This window comes from Ornithodoros turicata, chromosome 4, assembly GCF_037126465.1.
Source record: "Ornithodoros turicata isolate Travis chromosome 4, ASM3712646v1, whole genome shotgun sequence".
Classification (NCBI taxonomy): Eukaryota; Metazoa; Arthropoda; class Arachnida; order Ixodida; family Argasidae; genus Ornithodoros; species Ornithodoros turicata.
The window spans coordinates 54,198,496-54,220,538 of record NC_088204.1 but is presented as its reverse complement, the minus strand read 5'-3'; the positions used below and the strand labels follow the sequence as shown (position 1 = coordinate 54,220,538).

General features: G+C 48.1%; 1 protein-coding gene and 1 long non-coding RNA gene across 3 annotated transcripts in view; one reads left to right on the top strand and one right to left on the bottom strand.

Moving 5' to 3' along the window:
• Positions 1-22,043, bottom strand: part of LOC135391555 (uncharacterized) — a 202,718-nt gene that overhangs the window by 165,396 nt on the left and 15,279 nt on the right. The window lies entirely within an intron of this gene.
• Positions 1,694-9,254, top strand: LOC135393191 (uncharacterized). The gene is made up of 3 exons (XR_010422522.1): positions 1,694-1,747; positions 8,687-9,035; positions 9,198-9,254. It is a non-coding gene; the product is annotated as an uncharacterized LOC135393191 (long non-coding RNA).

Genomic DNA, 22,043 nt, shown 5'->3' with positions numbered 1-22,043 from the left:
GCATTCTATTGTCACAAAACGAGGACTGGATTTTATTATTTTGCGTTTTACTTATTGCACATATCTTGCAACAGCTGTATCTTTCATCTCACTTGATCGTTTTTTACCCTTTTAGTGACAGACAATTCAGAGGGAGCAAGATGCGAGAGCAGAGGGACTTTCCTTCCTGTGCCAGAGTCAATATCTGATGACGGTACGTCACCAGCAGACATGTATAGCAACTCAGTCACATATCTGCTTACCTTTTCCCGCTCATTGATGCGAACATCTATGTAGAATATTATATCTAGTTCATTAACATGCCGTGACAAAGACAGCTTCAACTGCAACAATGATTAAACTCACTTTGAGAAATTAGTTTAACACTACCATAAATACCACATTTTATTTTTTTTTTCCTTTTTATGTTGTCTGATTTATTTTCTACTTTATCACTTTGTGACTTCTCCCACCATGTCAATACATCACTGCTATGAACACATTGCACATCAAATATAGAAAATACAGGGTGTAATTATGTGGTGGCTAACTATAGGATGCTAACATCTGCTCGAAAACGAAGCCTTCAATGGTGTTTTGAAATGCGGACGCGTCCGTACCCTTCTTTTATCCCAAAGACGCTTCGTCATTCTCGTTCTCACATTTTTCTTTTACGAAATCTATGGTTGTCGCATCGAAAAATAGCACAGCTCATCATCAACGCCGCTAGCACGAAAAGTGACCATCAGTGGGAAAAGCTTACGAGAATGTCACGTCACATAGTGACGTAGGTGAAAGCTCCCTATAGCATAGCTCTTGATTTCCACGTCTTTTACAGTCAACGTGCTGGTGCTTGACGGGTTGCCCTTACAACCCCTGATACCCTACCAAACTGTAAGCCAATACGGGTTCAAGTATACACTTGTGCTATACAACCCAGACAAAGGCGCAGGAGCTACCGACAAGGCCACACAGACAGCTGTTCCAACTTGCACTCTTGGTATGCACATCTATGTTCCTAAATTCTGTATTATGTGGTTTCTTCATCTAGTTTTGTTTGTGGATATTACAAACCGCACATGCCTTTTAGGAACACAGACTAATCTGCACCGTCCTAGAGTGTCTTCACAGGCTTCTGTAAATCCTGCCAGTAAGGTGTCATTGGTTTCAGCAAGCAGCAGCAGTTGCATGCCCGAGTGTGGCGACAGCGGCATGGGCAGCCACTTTGAGATAACACCACCGAACATGTCAAGCTCACAGGTTCCTGCCTTGCCTCTCGACACCAGCCAACCGTTGCTAAGGAGCTCCACCCCGATACCAAAGGAGCTCAACATAACTGTTGAGTCTGAATAGTACGTAGCTTAGTACAGACAAACAGTATGCACTCTAAACGGGGGAAAAAAATTGGACAGAAAACTGCGCGTGGATATTATTTACGTCAAAATACGTATTAACCGAAGGGACCTCATATAACATACTGGGCAAAGTAATCTTTGAACAATCCTGTTGCTTTGCTTGTTGAACGCAGTTTCCATGAAATGTTTCTTTTTTTCTTTCTGCAGCCCACGTGATCCGCATGACACAACATTTCAGCTCTCCAGTGTCTCAGAAAGCACAGACTCTGACGAGTAAGCTTACATGACTAAAATTAGTGCAGTTTATTTGTCGATTTGCTCGCAAATTATGAATGCAAATAATCTACTGATGCTTTCAGGTTTGAGAACGAGGAGCCGTTCAGGTTGCAGCATACATCCCATACTCGTAAAACGTAAGTGTGAGACATTTCATTGTGTTGATTGTATCTCATCAGAGGTCAATAATGGATCCAGGACATCTGCTCACCGGACAATTGTCCACTGACTGAAAGATAAATACTCACCACGGTTTCTGACGTGCTTGTTGTTTTTGCAAGTTATATGTGTCGTGTTTGGTGGTTCGTGCAAGTGGAATAGAAAAAGTATATTTCACAAGTATACTTCGTTATGCATCGGGGTGGGGTGGGAGATGACTGCTGGGAAACATCAAATTTGTGGGTCATGTTTGCAACCGCACCCATGACAACAGCCTCTTATTAGTATAAATACTTCATACATGCGCACAAACACAGAAGCATCGTAGGACTCACGTGGCAGTAGGGTATGTTGATAAAGGCGGAGCATGGGTGTACCATTATTAAGGGCACATATCTGTTGTTCATTTACTTTCAAAACATACCTTTAATAGCTACGAAGCGGCATGAAGGACACACTGATAGCAGCTCTCTTAAACAAGATTCCGCTACGATAAACAGCCTCTCATCTGCAGCACACCTAAAAGATATATAAAACATGAGTTTCAAAATTCAAAATGCTTCATTGTGGCACAATACACTGTATTATTGACAGAGAGTGGGCAATTGCTCACCAATCCATGCTGAGACCGGACATTTGCTCACTCGTTCTATTTTTCACCTTTTACGCTGTGTGACACAGTGAATGATAATCAGCGTTGTATTTTTAAAATCACAATGTTTTTCGAGGTTTTTCGAACCTCTTAGAAACCGTGTCGGCATCTGTGTGGTAATTATTTTACAAGAAACAAGGAAATAAGGGAAGGGAGTTGCCTCAGGACAGAAGCCGCCGATATTTCGAACAGAGACTGTTCTTCTTCTGGGCACCGTCCTCATCATTGGCATGGTATTTAAAGGGTTAGGTGTGACGTGTTTAAAGGTTCATGCGAATTGTGGGTCAACAGCCCGGAGGGAAGAAAGGGTCCGTACGGGTATATACGGCCGGAGTGAATGGCCGCTTTGTTAGAGTGTGCAGGGGATTATGTGAACCAAGTCATCTAGGCTCCTGACCGGTTACAGAAAAATGGGGGTTCACGAACACGTGGACAAAATGGGACAATAGGGAAGAATTGGCAATCATAGCGAAAGATAAGGAGGTTAGTGGTTACGTGGGGAAAATTCCAGAACGAGCAAAGTTTTTTTTTAATTTTTAATATTTGTAATACAAAGTTGTGGCATGCAGTAAAGAAAGCAGAAGGCAGTGGCCATGCAGAACATAACTGATGATAATGGAGATAGAAGGGAAAAACATATTTTATTTGTGAAGTGTTTCCAGGGTGCCTTGTGATTTGTTGATACCGGACGGGTGAAGAGCGTTGAACTTGTATATGAGATAAGACTCCCTATCACGTCTGTCACGTGTGGATCTAAACCCGGTTTCTAGAATATATAGTTTAATGTTGTCAAAATTGTGACAAGGAACATTAAAGTATTCGGCGACTGCTTTGGGGAGTTTGTTGGACGTGTCCGTTCTGTGTCCGGTAAGGCGGTTGTTCATTTGTTGGCTGGTTTCACCAATGTATTGCATAGAGCAGTCGCCGCATTCAATGCAATATATGACATTGGAGCTTGTGCATGTGAATGCGTGGTTAACGGCGTGGGTGTAATTGCTCGCAGTGCTTTTGATGGAGCTAGCGTGTAGAACGTGCTTGCATGTTTTGCAGCGCGGGAGGTTGCACGGTCGTGTTCCCGTGTACGGGGCGCTCGTTTCGCTGATTTTGGCGTTGACCAAGGAGTCTGCTAGGTTTTTTGCGCTTCGGTATGTCACCTGTATGGGATGGGTGAAGATATTGCTAAGTCGGTCACTGCTTTGGAGGAGGGGCTCGTGCTTCTGTAGAATGGCTTTGATGTTTGGAAGTGCGTTAGAATATCTTGTGATGAAGCTTATTTGGCACGCGTCAGGATTTTTTCGGTTTTCCAGAACCACGCACTTCCAAACATCAAAGCCATTCTACAGAAGCACGAGCCCCTCCTCCAAAGCAGTGACCGACTTAGCAATATATTCACCCATCCCATACAGGTGACATACCGACGCGCAAAAAACCTAGCAGACTCCTTGGTCAACGCCAAAATCAGCGAAACGAGCGCCCCGTACACGGGAACACGACCCTGCAACCTCCCGCGCTGCAAAACATGCAAGCACGTTCAACACGCTAACTCCATCAAAAGCACTGCGAGCAATTACACCCACGCCGTTAACCACGCATTCACATGCACAAGCTCCAATGTCATATACTGCATTGAATGCGGCGACTGCTCTATGCAATACATTGGTGAAACCGGCCCACAAATGAACAACCGCCCTACCGGACACAGAACCGACACGTCCAACAAACTCCCCAAAGCAGTCGCCGAACACTTTAATGTTCCTGGCCACAATTTTGACAACATTAAACTATATATTCTAGAAACCGGGTTTAGATCCACACGTGACAGACGTGATAGGGTGTCTTATCTCATATACAAGTTCAACGCTCTTCACCCGTCCGGTATCAACAAATCACAAGGCACCCTGGAAACACTTCACAAATAAAATATGCTTTTCCCTTCTATCTCCATTATCATCAGTTATGTTCTGCATGGCCACTGCCTTCTGCTTTCTTTACTGTGTGGCGGCATTGCCAGCGCCATCACATCAAGGCGCGAATAATAAATAGCCTTGCCTCGCTCAGCCCGAGCTCTCGCTCTGACCTGGCAATTCCACCGCCATGTTGTTGTCTGGTCTCGTTAGTCTTCAGTAGCACTACAGTGGTGACCCGAACAATACCTTGGACAATACCTGACGGACCTGGACATGGCAGTCGTCAATTCCTCCGGCTTCTCGGAACTGCCCGCTCCGCCTCTGTCCCAGGTCAGCTTCGAAAGCTCCGCCCACGCCTTGTCTCAGCAGGTTCGTCACCTTACCCAGCTGGTCGCAAACCTTTTATGCCGACCAAGATCATCAACTTCCTGCCGCGCTGACCATCGCGCAGACTCCCCATCGGTCCCTGCGCGTTCCTGCTCCCGAACCTCCAGCAGACTTTGTCACTACCACCACCGTTTCGGCGCCGATGCACGACGCTGCCTCCTACCTTGCTCGTGGTCGCGACAGCCGAAAACCCTTTCCACGACAAGCGCGCCCGAGTCCACCAGCAGCCGCCTTTTCCACATCGTTGACCGTACCACCGGGATGCGCTTCCTCGTTGATACGGGCGCGGAAGTAAGCGTCATACCCGCCGACAAATTTTCACGCCGACCCCGACAGCAGTGCTTCAGCCTAAGAGCCGCCAACGCCTCTACCATACCCGTTTACGGCCAACGGTCTCTAACCCTCAACATCGGGCTCCGAAGAGATTTTAAGTGGCTTTTTCTTGTCGCCGACGTCACCCAAGCAATTCTCGGAGCAGATTTTCTCAACAGTTTCAAGCTGCTCGTTGACGTCAACGGCAGGCGCCTCATTGATCGCTCAACGTCCCTGTCAGTCTGCGGCCTTAACCTCCCTGCACCACCATCCCGCGTACTATCTTGCACTGCGCCGGACGTCCCCTTCGCCTCTATACTGAAGGACTTCCCTGCGTTGACTCAACCACCCGACTGGACGAAACCCGTACAACACGACGTTGTTCACCACGTTTCCACCCGTGGCCCACCAGTTCACTTCCGCCCGCGGCGCCTCGCACCCGAAAAGTTCCGCGTGGCAAAGGCAGAATTTGACCACATGCTTGAACTTGGTATCATCAGGCCATCATCCAGTACGTGGGCTTCGCCGCTGCACATGGTGCCAAAGAAGACCGGGGACTGGCGCCCGTGCGGCGATTATTGCGCATTGAACAAAGCAACCATCCCCGACCGCTATCCCATCCCGCACATCTTGGACTTCTCAGCTCATCTGGAAGGCGCCACCACGTTCTCGAAAATAGATCTCGTCCGCGCTTACCATCAGATTCCTATGGCAGAGGAGGATATACCAAAAACCGCCATTACGACCCCATTTGGCCTGTTTGAGTTCCTTCGAATGCCCTTTGGCTTGCGGAACGCTGCCCAGACTTTTCAGAGGTTCATCGACAACATCATTCGCGGATTACCATTTGTCTACGCGTACATGGATGACCTCCTCGTCGCAAGCCGCTCCCCAACAGAGCGGCATCATTATCAACGCCGCTAAGAGCGAATTCGGAGTCGGAGAACTCGGCCACCATGTCAACAGCCAGGGCATCATGCCTTTACCATCCCGAGTCGCTGCCATTCAAGACTTCCCGCAGCCCGTTTCCGTGACCAAACTACGACAATTCTTGGGGCTGGTGAATTTTTATAGGCGCTTTGTGCCATCATGCGCAGCCAAACTGAGTCCCCTCGAGGCTCTGCTCTGCACCAAGCGCTCGAAACACTCTGTGCTGGTTTGGACCCTGAAGCGGCAGCTGCCTTCCAGGCAATCAAACAGGCAATCGCTTCGTCGTCCCTTCTATTCCATCCTCAACACGACGCCCCAACGTCCATCATGGTCGATGCATCCAGCACAGCTGTCGGCGCCGTCCTCCAACAACGTATCTCTGGCGCTTGGCGCCCTCTAGCATTCTTTTCACGCAAGATGAAGCCCCAGGAGACTCGCTACAGTGCCTTCGGTCGCGAGCTCCTGGCCATATATCTCACCGTCAAGCACTTTCGCCATTTCTTGGAGGGCCGACAATTCACTGTATTCACCGATCATAAGCCCCTCGTCTACGCATTTTCTTCATGCAGCACAAGCTACACCCCTCGTGAGACCCGCCACCTCGCATTCATCTCGGAGTTTACCACAGATGTTCAGCACATCAGTGGTGCAGATAATGTGGTGGCGGACGCTCTCAGTCGCGTCAACTTCATTGGGACAACCTGTCAGTCTTCGCTCCTCGACGCACTGGCCCAGGCCCAATCATCCGATCAAGAACTCTCATCTTTCAGAAGTGACCCTTCGTCTTCCTTAACCATAGACGATGTCGACCTGCCAGGCGCTACACAGCCTGTCGCGTGCGACACGTCACAAGGTCGACCCCGCCCATTTGTTCCGGCGGCACTTCGACGAGAAGTCTTCTCGACCTATCATTCATTGTCCCATCCTGGCATACGCGCAACTCAAGAACTCATTTCTCGGCGCTACGTCTGGCCCTTCATGCACAAGGACATCAAGCGCTGGGTTCAAGCCTGCATTCCGTGTCAGCGGACTAAGGTTCACAGGCACACTCGCCTCCATCCTTCTCAGTTTCCCGCGCCAGACAGCCGCTTCGCTCACATCCACATCGACTTGGTGGGACCACTCCCAATATCATCCGGCCATCGTTACATCTTCACCATCATTGACCGCTTCACCCGTTGGCCCGAGGCTGTACCCGACCCCACTACCGGTACCCGACGCCACTGCATCCACAGTTGCAGCCGCCCTCTTGAACACCTGGGTGTCGCGCTTCGGTGTACCGTCTATCATCACGTCAGACCGAGGTCCCCAGTTCGAGTCCGTCCTCTTCTCTAGACTCGTCAACACTATGGGCTGCAAGCGGATTCGAACGACTGCCTACCACCCGGCGTCAAACGGCCTCGTGGAGCGCTTCCACCGACAGCTCAAGGTTGCCCTCCGGGCTGCTCCCGAAACACCCTGGCCAGAAGTCATACCGCTCGCGCTCCTGGGGATCCGTTCCACCTTCAAACCTGACATCGGCTGCTCCGTCGCCGAGATGGTATACGGCACGTCCCTACGCCTCCCCGGAGATCTCATTTGCCCGTTGCCAGGCAGCACTGCTCTCTCACCAGCTGACTACGTTTCGCGGCTCCGCCGTACTATGGCCGCCCTTCGTCCAGCAACATCTCGGCCCTCGCGTGTGTCCTCGGCCTTCCAGCATCCCGACCTCGCCTCCTGCACACACGTCTTTGTGCGCTGTGACGCTGTACGGAAGCCCCTGCAACCGCCCTACACAGGCCCTCACCTCGTGCTGCGCCGTTCACCCAACTTTTACACCATTCAGCTGAACGGCCGCGAGGACACTGTTGCCTTAGAACGGCTTAAGCCGGCATACGTCGACGCTGTACCACCGTTGCCGCCCTCCTTCTCCGTGGAGCTACTCTACGACTCACCCTCCACGGCAAGCTGTCCGCTCACTACTCCAACTACTCTTCCCCCACCGTCGCCTCGTCTCTTGTCTGGTCTCGTTAGTCTTCAGTAGCACTACAACTGCATGCCACAACTTTGTATTACAAATATTGAAAAAAAAAAAAAAAAACCTTTGCTCGTTCTGGAATTTTCCCCACGTAACCACTAACCTCCTTATCTTTCGCTATGATTGCCAATTCTTACCTATTGTCCCATTTTGTCCACGTGTTCGTGAACCCCCATTTTTCTGTAACCGGTCAGGAGCCTAGATGACTTGGTTCACATAATCCCCTGCACACTCTAACAAAGCGGCCATTCACTCCGGCCGTATATACCCGTACGGACCCTTTCTTCCCTCCGGGCTGTTGACCCACAATTCGCATGAACCTTTAAACACGTCACACCTAACCCTTTAAATACCATGCCAATGATGAGGACGGTGCCCAGAAGAAGAACAGTCTCTGTTCGAAATATCGGCGGCTTCTGTCCTGAGGCAACTCCCTTCCCTTATTTCCTTGTTTCTTGTAAAATAATTACCACACAGATGCCGACACGGTTTCTAAGAGGTTCGAAAAATAGAATTGTGATTTTAAAAATACAACGCTGATTATCATTCACTGTGTCACACAGCGTAAAAGGTGAAAAATAGAACGAGTGAGCAAATGTCCGGTCTCAGCATGGATTGGTGAGCAATTGCCCACTCTCTGTCAATAATACAGTGTATTGTGCCACAATGAAGCATTTTGAATTTTGAAACTCATGTTTTATATATCTTTTAGGTGTGCTGCAGATGAGAGGCTGTTTATCGTAGCGGAATCTTGTTTAAGAGAGCTGCTATCAGTGTGTCCTTCATGCCAGCGAGATGATGTTGAAGCTGATATCACTCTCAAGGGCACCTGTGTAAGAGCAAAGATGACTTGCGGTTGCCAAAAAGAAAGGCTGTGGTACAGCCAGCCATGGGTGGGCAATAGGCCACTGGGGAATGTTTTGCTGTGCTGCGGGATACTTTTCTCTGGTACAAACATTGCCAAAGCCCTCCGGATGCTGAAAATTATGGGAGTCCCAGCACTCAGGAGGTCCCAGTTCTACAAAACGCAGCAATGTTATTTGTTTCCTGCAGTAAACAATGTGAGTATCTCTGATATTTAGGATAAGCTGACTGTGTGACTTATAAATGACATGAGTCAGTCCTCTCATGCAATATGTCTTACTACAAGTGCAAAGTCACAGAGTGCAAAATCATATGCAGTGCATACAGCATACATTAATATAAGCGCTGTTCATTTACAGGTATACGAGACGAAGCAGCAACAACTGCTGGAGGAGCTGCGCCCAGTGCCTTTAACACTTGCTGGTGATGGGAGATGTGATTCTCCGGGTCACACGGCTCTCTATGGCACGTATACATTACTGGAGAACACTGCCAATCGCATTGTACACTTCGAGTTAGTCAAGGTAAAAACGTGTATCTTTGCGTGCTATGCCAAGTACATTTCAATGCAGAAACTTTATGGGGCCATCAGTGGTAGCAAATTCCTGGTAGAACTCTTTTTGAAATGCTGTTATATTTTTATTGATTCTTTCTGACTTTACAAAATTTAAACCTGCAAACACAGCCTGGCTATCACATTATGTCACATGCACCTATAAAGCAGCAGACTGAGGACCAATCCACGTGGCAGTCGGCCCTGTAAACGCTTTAATACCTCACAGATTTTTAGCAGTATACATTGATGAATTCACTGGATTTCTTTCTAACTACTAGGTCACAGAGGTGACAAGCAGCAACGCCATGGAGAAGCATGGGCTACAAAGGTGTCTTGCATTTCTCGAGGGGCATGACATGGTAGTAGACATGCTTGTCACGGATCGGCACACAGGCATCAAAGCCATGATGAGAGACTTGTGCCCCCACATTCAGCATCGATTTGATGTGTGGCATGTTGTCAAAGATGAAATCACAGTGAAAATGAAGCTTACAGAAAAATTTTACATGTGTGCTTACAACAGGTATCAAGAAGAAACTTCTTGCTCTCGGTCGCGCAGCAAAGCATCAGGTGGTGCAGCTGTGGATCGAGAGTATAGTTCGGCATGCCTACTGGTGCCCCAAAACCAGTGGGGATGATGGTGAACTGTGCCGGGCTAAATGGGTGTCCTTGATGAACCATATCGTTGACGTCCATCAACACGAAGACCCTCGGTACCCTGTCTGCTACCACGGGCCAGTGTCCCCACCAAGGGAATGGCTGAAGGAAGGTGAGCAATTGAAAATCTATAAAGAATGATGTGTAGTAAAACTTCATGACATATAATTCCAGAAAGTGAGACCTACATGCGCGTGCATGATATACTGATGGCTCCTACACTTCTGAAGACATTCCGATGCTGTCATCTACAAATCAGACATTTGGCCTGGAAGCATTTCATAGCGTTCCCCTTCATTTTCTGCCAAAAACACATGGCTTCTCAGATGCTGGAATGCGTGCGAGGTAATAATAGCACTTGAAGGTTCTGATGTTATAGAGGAAGAAGCTAGCAAGGTGAAATCACAAGCAATATGCATTGTTTCTTGTCAGAACACAACTAGCAATCTTGCATTATAACGAAAATGCAGACCGCGTCCAGCTGGTGGAAGATGGTGCAAAGCAGTACCGCCTGAAACCATCCAAGGTGAAAAAGACGTGGCTTGCCGTCCCACTGAAAGAAAATGCCACACACAGTAAGCTATACAAACATTAGGCATGCAATGAGAAACATTGTGACTTAGCAAAACATGTAATAACTGTGTCCTTGGAATTATATAATTACGGATTTTTCTCCTTTTGTGCAGACTACACAGTGACACTAACTAATGCAGTTTTGAGCCGCATGCAACAGTACCCAACCATTGAATCGGCAAAAAAGGCACTAGTGTTCAAGGCTCAGCCGGCCCGCTCAACAACGTATGGTGAGAAGCCCACCCTTGCCGATGCTGTTAAGCAACACAGAGCCAGGTATTTATACTGCAGATGATTATACTCGTGTATCTACTCAGCATTTTACTAAGTTTACAGCTCTGTCTGCAATGCGGAGTACATTGTTACCTCTTCTGTAAATAGGTTCAACATTTGAGGGACCCCGTGATGACTCTGAAGCCGGCCCCGGTCTTCTTTGAAAGTCCTCATTTGTCACCTCTCTTCAAAGAAGACAAGAAAAAAAACGGCCCTTATCAGGGTCACCCAAATGTCTTCAACAGAGCCCAGCGCTGCGTTATAAACCCTTGCTAATGAGAAATGCAGTTGCTGTGCTCAACTGTGTGTGGATTACCAACATTCCCACTGTCCTTATAAAGTGGCAGCTGGGATTTTATGTCCCAACATGTGTAGCTAAGAGGCCACCCAGTGGCTAGTGTGTTGTTTATTGGCCATTTGTATATTTTTTCTGCGCATCCAGCTCTGTGATGTGTGTATGTGGTGTGGTATGTGTGCGTGGTGATATGTGTACGTGGTACAGAGTCATGTGGGCATTTTATCATTTCCACATTTACTTTCAGATAATTTGTATCGCTGCACTGTGCCCTCCGTTTGACATTTTCCACCGAAATATGCATTACCAGTCACAGTGACACCCATACTCACTACGTCACTGACCAGCATGGCAAATGGTAACCCTCTCCGTAATCACAAAGTACAGCAACTGCATGACGTATGTGCATGTCTGTCCTTCTACAAATTTTCAAGAAAGCAATATGGACGTACTCAGGATTTTTTACAAGTGGAGCAAAGTGCTTCTGGGGGGAGTGTGCAAAGCTCATCCGTCTGTTTTCCTGGAGACGGACGCTGGTGACATGTGGTTGACCATAGGTTCATATTATGATATCTGAGAAAAATATATATCGGTATACAGGGTGTCCCAGAAAACATGTCATTGAATTATAATAAAAAAACTACACCACCTAGAATCATGCGGTCAACGGCATTTGTTGTTCTAGGTTCTTGCCACCTCCTGATGTGAAGGTCGTGTAACGTAAGTTTAATTACGTAAGTTTTCGCGAACTGAAGTCTGAAATTTGCCAAGTAAAGGTCACTTTTTTACCCCACCAATGTGAAGAGCGTGTCTAATTTATTCAAATTATTGATAATTGACAGGGATATTCAGGGGCTATCCCATAAAAAAAATAGCGAAACATCATGCTCTACGGAGCTAGCGCGCGACAAATTTTTCAGAAAAATCTTTGTCAGTCTGACGAAAGGAGATTGGAAACCCAGCTCACACCTGCAACATAGAAAGAGAACACAGGTATGGCGTATTGTGTCCGACTTTCGTTGGGATCGCACTTTCCCTCTTCCAATTTCAGGAACTGTTACTTTTTCTACTATCACTGTGTGGGCTGGACTTGGAACCTCCTTTCGTCGGACTCAGAGCGATTGCGCTCGAAAAGTCGTCTCGCGTTATGGTTCTGTGCTACGAAAAGCATGATGTTCGGCTATTTTTTCCGATGGGATAGCTCGCGAATATCACTGTCAATTATCATGAACTTGAGTGAATTCGGTACACTCTTCATATTGGTGGGGTAAAAAAAGTGACCTTTACTTGGAAAATTTCCGAGTTCAGTTCGCAAATATTTACACAATTAAACTTACGATACATGACACTCACATCAAGGTCTGGCCAAAACCGAGGAAGAACAAATGCCGTTGACCGCATGATTCTAGGTGGCATATTTTTTTTTAATTATAATTCAATGACACGTTTTCTGGGACACCCTATATGGATAAGAAGTAAACAAATTTCAGAAGTGATATTGAAGCTCCAGGGAGGGTCAATAATCCCTCCTTGCCCACCCTCTTGGTACAACCATGGAAAGCAACCTATATTGACACCAGACTACAAAGGTTCCTAACACTGTAAGCCGTGAAAATTTCCTACCTGATTGCTTCAGACAAGTTGCTCCTATATTCATTTGACAAACTACGCACTATTGCATAGGTGATACCTGCAAGAAACAATGCATGTGTAGTAGATAAATGCAAAAAAAGTGTGTGAGAGAAAGATTTGGAAGATGAAAGATGAAAGTCACTGAAAAGGTTATCCAGCTGTAGGGATCGAACCTACATCTTCTGGATTACCGGTCCAGGGCTCTACCAAAGATTTGGAAATTTGCTATGTTCATCAATAGAATTAGTAGCTCAAATCTTATGGCATTGCGTGTTTGCGTAAAGCTGTCTATTGGTCATACTGGTATTCTATTGAAGCTTTCCCTATTTGTGGGAATTTCCACCATGTTCTCCTAGAAATGTTGAATGCAAAGTAATGAAGATAAGGGCTTGTTCTATGCAGAGGCACAGCCTTTGCTACAGACATGTGGGATGGCCCTGAAAAGGGCCTTTTTTTCCTTAGACGAGGGGTAAGTGAAGATCTCGACGTATATCAGCTTATGTGGATCTTTGTGTCTGTCATCTCCTCCTGGCACAATGACGATGAATGGAATGCCTCTGCCCACCAGGTTGACAACCTTCCAATGCTTCCTGGGGTGGATACCGAGAACAGCATCTTTCAGAAGTCCATCCAAGACCATGTTCTTCCTGCAGTGGTGTTGGCAACAAATTTTTATCCCTGTAACCATTCGGTACCAATTAAATGGTGACAGGCGCATGTGATGCATAGGATGAAGAGCCAAAATGCTGAAATGTTATCTAAGGACCGGGGAACATAACATTCTTGAATGCAAATAAAAAGTTGTGTAACAAAAACAATACATTACCTTTCACGGGAAGTAGCCTGTGTACGTGGCAGATGGGAACAGGTTCCGAATAGTGCGCACAACACAGCCTGGAATCTGACGCCTGTTCCTTGGGCCAAGGTACCCCCATATCCAATTGGTGAAACATGCGTATGCTGCATATCTGATGCACCTGTCAAAAGTAGTTGAAATGCAAGTCAATACTACGTTTTTTTTATATGTGTGTGAGAACAAATGTCGCGTGACGGTCTGTTAAACAATCCCTGCAACTCTTGTGCCTTTGTTTCATCCACATATCCCGTATGCCTTCCCGTTCCCAATAATGGAAAATGGATGCGACATACCTGTTGTCGTTCGGATCCAGTGGCCGTAGCTCACGGCTGTGTCGCCGATACGGAGCGCCGTTGACTATCAAAAGTTCCCGGCGTGTACAGAAGTCGGGGAACAACACATGTTGCGTGATGCAGCGAACGCCGGCGCCGTTAACAACAGGCACCACGCGATCAACAGCCATGCAACACACATATTCGTCAACCTCCTGCGGCGAGCAGTGGCTACACAAGCACCTGTAATGATTGTGCAAATTAGAAGTGGTCACGAAACGACTCAATGTGCGCATTTACTGTATAACAGTCTTACGTACCTAAAGTCAATCGGTTGAATATCGTCTACAACTTCCACTTGTTGACCACGTTGTTGTGGCAAAGGGTCAGCCTCGTAAGGATCGTCGATATCCTCTAGTTCAGCCGATCGACGTCAATGAAACCATTCTCGTCACCGCTGAGCGACAGGGATTCGTCGCAATTGCTAAATTCGCTGTCAGACATGACTACGTCGTGCGTCAACTACCTACTAGCTACTTACAACTGCCATGGCAACCGCGCCGAATGCACACAGCTGCTTTCTTTTCTGCTCAGCCAATGGGCGCACTACCAGAGCCACCCGCGGGTCGACGTCATACGTGACGTTACATGAGAGGGAAGCGCAGGTTCCGTCGTCTGCTATTACGATGTGTTTCGACAAATTCCTCGAAAACGGCTGCGTTATTCCGAATGAAACTTTCACGGTTGTGTTTGTAGAGCACTCATGAATATAGCTTTGGGTAAGTTTCGGAATCGCCCCGGCTGTACGAGACCGTCCCTTTAAATGGGCCGACCTGAACGGATTCTAGTTCTCGACAGGAAAGACTATCTGCGTTCTGTTTACCAGAAAAAAAGGGACTACTTCCGAACCCTACATTTTCCATGATGGGTGAGGAAGAACACAAATTGCTGGGGATGGTATTTGATACAAAGCTTACATCATTGCGTACATCAAATGCATAAAGTCTTTAAGTCGCATGAAAGTTATCGCTCGCAAGTCTTGGGGAGCAGATAGAAGAATCCTCCACCATAACATATGCATCAGTAATTCAGTCCAAGAGCGAACTCACGCGTATAGTTGAGCGAACTCACTCATCAGTACCCCTCACCCTCACCTCACGACTTTGAGGCGAGGGTGAGTGAGGGCAAGCCCGCGATCAGGCCATCCGTGAGAGCACTGATAAGGTCCTTACCCTCATGAGATCCCCTGTGAGTGCACTCATGAGGTTTTGCCCCTCATGAGACCTCCCGTGAGTGCACTCATGAGGTCTGAGGGGCGCCAGGTCTGTGTGAGTGAAGTCACTCAGTCACCCAGTCTCAGTCAGTCAGTCGGTGAGGCCTGAGGGGATGTGCGGTCCGTATGTGTGCTTTCAGAAATGAGGTCAAATGACGCTTACGAGACGTGGGCAAATTATGAAGGCACTAGTGATATGATTCCAGCGATCCAGCTACCGGCAAACGAAATTGCTAAAAACGGGCACACCATCCCTTTAAAGTGCACCCTGCCGGTAGTTGGGTCATTGGAACCATATCACCAAGTGATCAGTCAGCTCAGGACGCTTTGCTGTGTTCCCAGCAAGACGCAGACCACGTTGCTAAAAACGGGCACACTAGCCCTTTAAAGTGCACGCTGCCAGTAGTTTGGTCGCTGGAACCGAATCCCCAAATAATAAGTCAGCTCAGGATGCTTCACTGTGTTCCCAGCGCGACCTAGACGAAATTGCTAAAAACGGGCACACCAGCCCTTTAAAGTGCACCCCGCCTGTAGTTGGGTCACTGGAACCATATCACCAAGTAATAAGTCAGCTCAGGACGCTTTGCTGTGTTACCAGTGCGACCTACACGAAATTTCTAAAAACGAGCACGCCAGCCCTTTCAACCGCACCCCGCCGGTCGTTGGTTTGCTGGAACCATATCACCAAGTAATAAGTCAGCTCAGGCAGCTTCGCTGTGTTACCAGTGCGACCTAGACGAAATTGCTAAAAACGGGCACACCAGCCGTTTAAACTGCACCCCGCCTGTAGTTGGGTCACTGGAACCATATCACCAAGTAATAAGTCAGCTCAGGAAGCTTTGCTGTGTTCCCAGCGCAACCTAGACGAAATTGCTAAAAACGGGCCCACCAGCCGTTTAAACTGCACCCCACCTGTAGTTGGTGTCATTGGAACCATATCACCAAGTAATAAGTCAGCTCAGGACGCTTTGCTGTGTTCCCAGCGAGACCTAGACGAAATTTCTAAAAACGGGCACGCCAGCCCTTTAAACTGCACCCCGCCTGTAGTTGGGTCACTGGAACCATATCACCAAGTAATAAGTCAGCTCAGGAAGCTTTGCTGTGTTCCCAGCGCAACCTAGACGAAATTGCTAAAAACGGGCCCACCAGCCGTTTAAACTGCACCCCACCTGTAGTTGGTGTCATTGGAACCATATCACCAAGTAATAAGTCAGCTCAGGAAGCTTCGCTGTGTTACCAGTGCGACCTAGACGAAATTGCTAAAAACGGGCACACCAGCCGTTTAAGCTGCACCCCGCCTGTAGTTGGGTCACTGGAACCATATCACCAAGTAATAAGTCAGCTCAGGAAGCTTTGCTGTGTTCCCAGCGCGACCTAGACGAAATTGCTGAAAACGGGCACACCCGCCCTTTAAAGTGCGCCCTGTCGGTATTTGGGTTACTGGAACCATATCACCAAGTAATAAGTCAGCTCAGGAAGCTTTGCTGTGTTCCCAGCAAGACGTACACCACGTTGCTAAAAACGGGCACACCAGCCCTTTAAAGTGCACCCTGTCGGTATTTTGGGTCGCTGGAACCATATCACCAAGTAATAAGTCAGCTCAGGAAGCTTTGCAGTGTTCCCAGAGAGACCTAGAGGAAATTGCTAAAAACGGGCACACCAGCCCTTTAAAGTGCACCCTGTCGGTATTTGGGTGACTGGAACCATATCACCAAGTAATAAGTCAGCTCAGGAAGCTTTGCTGTGTTCCCAGCGCAACCTAAACGAAATTGCTAAAAACGGCCACACCAGCTCTTTAAAGTGCGCCCTGTCGGTATTTGGGTTACTGGAACCATATCACCAAGTAATAAGTCAGCTCAGGAAGCTTTGCTGTGTTCCCAGCGAGACCTAGACGAAATTTCTAAAAACGGGCACACCAGCCCTTTAAAGTGCGCCCTGTCGGTATTTTGGGTCACTGGAACCATATCACCAAGTAATACGTCAGCTCAGGAAGCTTCGCTGTGCTCCCAGCGCAACCTAGACGAAATTGCTAAAAACGGGCACACCAGCCCTTTAAAGTGCACCCTGTCGGTATTTCTGTCGCTGGAACCATATCACCAAGTAGTAAGTCAGCTCAGGAAGCTTCGCTGTGCTCCCAGCGCAACCTAGGCGAAATTACTAAAAACGGGCACACCAGCCCTTTAAAGTGCGCCCTGTCGGTATTTTGGGTCACTGGAACCATATCACCAAGTAATAAGTCAGCTCAGGAAGCTTTGCTGTGTTCCCAGCGCAACCTAGACGAAATTGCTAAAAACGGGCCCACCAGCTGTTTAAACTGCACCCCACCTGTAGTTGGTGTCATTGGAACCATATCACCAAGTAATAAGTCAGCTCAGGACGCTTTGCTGTGTTCCCAGCGAGACCTAGACGAAATTTCTAAAAACGGGCACGCCAGCCCTTTAAACTGCACCCCGCCTGTAGTTGGTTTGCTGGAACCATATCACCAAGTAATAAGTCGGCTCAGGAAGCTTCGCTGTGTTACCAGTGCGACCTAGACGAAATTGCTAAAAACGGGCACACCAGCCGTTTAAGCTGCACCCCGCCTGTAGTTGTGTCATTGGAACCATATCACCAAGTAATAAGTCAGCTCAAGGAGCTTTGCTGTGTTCCCAGCGCAACCTAGACGAAATTGCTAAAAACGGCCACACCAGCTCTTTAAAGTGCACCCTGTCGGTATTTGGGTGACTGGAACCATATCACCAAGTAATAAGTCAGCTCAGGAAGCTTCGCTGTGTTCCCAGCGCGACCTAGACGAAATTGCTGAAAACGGGCACACCCGCCCTTTAAAGTGCGCCCTGTCGGTATTTGGGTTACTGGAACCATATCACCAAGTAATAAGTCAGCTCAGGAAGCTTTGCTGTGTTCCCAGCAAGACGTAGACCACGTTGCTAAAAACGGGCACACCAGCCTTTAAAGTGCACCCCGCCTGTAGTTGAGTCGCTGGAACCATATCACCAAGTAATAAGTCAGCCCAGGAAGCTTTGCTGTGTTCCCAGCGCAACCTAAACGAAATTGCTAAAAACGGGCACACCAGCCCATTAAAGTGCACCCTGTCGGTATTTCTGTCGCTGGAACCATATCACCAAGTAACAAGTCAGCTCAGGAAGCTTCGCTGTGCTCCCAGCGCAACCTAGGCGAAATTACTAAAAACGGGCACACCAGCCCTTTAAAGTGCACCCTGTCGGTATTTGCGCCACTGGAACCATATCACCAAGTAATAAGTCAGCTCAGGAAGCTTCGCTGTGTTCCCAGCGCGACCTAGACGAAATTCCTAAAAACGGGCACACCAGCCCTTTAAAGTGCACTCTGTCGGTATTTGCGCCACTGGAACCATATCACCAAGTAATAAGTCAGCTCAGGAAGCTTCGCTGTGTTCCCAGCGCGACGTAGACGAAATTGCTAAAAACCGGCACACCAGCCCTTTAATGTGCACCCCGCCTGTAGTTGAGTCGCTGGAACCATATCACCAAGTAATAAGTCAGCTCAGGAAGCTTCGCTGTCTTCCCAGCGCAACCTAGACGACATTGCTAAAAACGGGCACACCAGCTCTTTAAAGTGCACCCTGTCGGTATTTGGGTGACTGGAACCATATCACCAAGTAATAAGTCAGCTCGGAAAGCTTCGCTGCGTTCCCAGCGCGACGTAGATGAAATTGCTGAAAACGGGCACACCCGCCCTTTAAAGTGCGCCCTGTCGGTATTTGGGTTACTGGAACCATATCACCAAGTAATAAGTCAGCTCAGGAAGCTTTGCTGTGTTCCCAGCAAGACGTAGACCACATTGCTAAAAACGGGCACAAAAGCCCTTTAAAGTGCACCCTGTCGGTATTTTGGATCACTGGAACCATATCACCAAGTAATAAGTCAGCTCAGGAAGCTTTGCTGTGTTCCCAGAGAGACCTAGAGGAAATTGCCAAAAACAGGCACACCAGCCCTTTAAAGTGCACCCCGCCTGTAGTTGAGTCGCTGGAACCATATCACCAAGTAATAAGTCAGCTCAGGAAGTTTTGCTGTGTTCCCAGCGCAACCTAGACGAAATTGCTAAAAACGGGCACACCAGCCCATTAAAGTGCACCCTGTCGGTATTTGGGTCACTGGAACCATATCACCAAGTAATAAATCAGCTCAGGAAGCTTCACTGTGCTCCCAGCGCAACCTAGACGAAATTGCTAAAAACGGGCACACCAGCCCTTTAAAGTGCACCCTGTCGGTATTTGGGTCCCTGGAACCATATCACCAAGTAATAAATCAGCTCAGGAAGCTTCGCTGTGCTCCCAGCGCAACCTAGGCGAAATTGCTAAAAACGGGCACACCAGCCCTTTAAAGTGCATACAGCCCGTAGTTGGGTCACTGAAACCATATCACCAAGTAATAAGTCAGCTCAGGAAGTTTTGCTCTGTTCCAAGCGCGACCTAGACGAAATTGCTAAAAACGGGAACACCAGCCCTTTGAACTGTACCCCGCCTGTAGTTGGATCACTGGAACCATATCACCAAGTAATAAGTCAGCTCAGGAAGTTTTGCTCTGTTCCAAGCGACCTAGACGAAATTGCTAAAAACGGGAACACCAGCCCTTTGAACTGCACCCCGCCTGTAGTTGGGTCACTGGAACCATATCACCAAGTAATAAGTCAGCTCAGGAAGGTTCGCTGTGTTCCCAGCGCGACCTAGACGAAATTGCTAAAAACGGGCACACCGGCCCTTTAAACTGCACCCCGCCTGTAGTTGGGTCACTGGAACCATATCACCAAGTAATAAGTCAGCCCAGGAAGTTTTGCTCTGTTCTGAGCGCGACCTAGACGAAATTGCTAAAAACGGGAACACCAGCCCTTTGAACTGCACCCCGCCTGTAGTTGGGTCACTGGAACCATATCACCAAGTAATAAGTCAGCTCAGGAAGTTTTGCTCTGTTCCAAGCGCGACCTAGACGAAATTGCTAAAAACGGGAACACCAGCCCTTTGAACTGCACCCCGCCTGTAGTTGGGTCACTGGAAGCATATTACCAAGTAATAAGTCAGCTCAGGAAGTTTTGCTCTGTTCCGAGCGCGACCTAGATGAAATTGCTAAACACGGGAACACCAGCCCTTTGAACTGCACCCCGCCTGTAGTTGGGTCACTGGAACCATATCACCAAGTAATAAGTCAGCTCAGGAAGTTTTGCTCTGTTCCGAGCGCGACCTAGACGAAATTGCTAAAAACGGGAACACCAGCCCTTTGAACTGCACCCCGCCTGTAGTTGGGTCACTGGAACCATATTACCAAGTAATAAGTCAGCTCAGGAAGTTTTGCTCTGTACCGAGCGCGACCTAGACGAAATTGCTAAAAACGGGAACACCAGTCCTTTGAACTGCACCCCGCCTGTAGTTGGGTCACTGGAACCATGTTACCAAGTAATAAGTCAGCTCAGGAAGTTTTGCTCTGTTCCGAGCGCGACCTAGACGAAATTGCTAAAAACGGGAACACCAGCCCTTTGAACTGCACCCCGCCTGTAATTGGGTCACTGGAACCATATCACCAAGTAATAAGTCAGCTCAGGAAGTTTTGCTCTGTTCCGAGCGCGACCTAGACGAAATTGCTAAAAACGGGAACACCAGCCCTTTGAACTGCACCCCGCCTGTAGTTGGGTCACTGGAACCATATCACCAAGTAATAAGTCAGCTCAGGAAGTTTTGCTCTGTTCCGAGCGCGACCTAGACGAAATTGCTAAAAACGGGAACACCAGCCCTTTGAACTGCACCCCGCCTGTAGTTGGGTCACTGGAACCATATTACCAAGTAATAAGTCAGCTCAGGAAGTTTTGCTCTGTTCCGAGCGCGACCTAGACGAAATTGCTAAAAACGGGAACACCAGTCCTTTGAACTGCACCCCGCCTGTAGTTGGGTCACTGGAACCATGTTACCAAGTAATAAGTCAGCTCAGGAAGTTTTGCTCTGTTCCGAGCGCGACCTAGACGAAATTGCTAAAAACGGGAACACCAGCCCTTTGAACTGCACCCCGCCTGTAGTTGGGTCACTGGAACCATATCACCAAGTAATAAGTCAGCTCAGGAAGTTTTGCTCTGTTCCGAGCGCGACCTAGACGAAATTGCTAAAAACGGGAACACCAGCCCTTTGAACTGCACCCCGCCTGTAGTTGGGTCACTGTAACCATATCACCAAGTAGTAAGTGAGCTCAGGAAGGTTCGCTGTGTTCCCAGCGCGACCTAGACGAAATTGCTAAAAACGGGCACACCGGCCCTTTAAACTGCACCCCGCCTGTAGTTGGGTCACTGGAACCATATCACCAAGTAATAAGTCAGCTCAGGAAGTTTTGCTCTGTTCCGAGCGCGACCAGACGAAATTGCTAAAAACGGGAACACCAGCCCTTTGAACTGCACCCCGCCTGTAGTTGGGTCACTGGAACCATATCACCAAGTAATAAGTCAGCTCAGGAAGTTTTGCTCTGTTCCAAGCGCGACCTAGACGAAATTGCTAAAAACGGGAACACCAGCCCTTTGAACTGCACCCCGCCTGTAGTTGGGTCACTGGAACCATATCACCAAGTAATAAGTCAGCTCAGGAAGTTTTGCTCTGTTCCGAGCGCGACCAGACGAAATTGCTAAAAACGGGAACACCAGCCCTTTGAACTGCACCCCGCCTGTAGTTGGGTCACTGGAACCATATCACCAAGTAATAAGTCAGCTCAGGAAGTTTTGCTCTGTTCCAAGCGCGACCTAGACGAAATTGCTAAAAACGGGCACACCGGCCCTTTAAACTGCACCCCGCCTGTAGTTGGGTCACT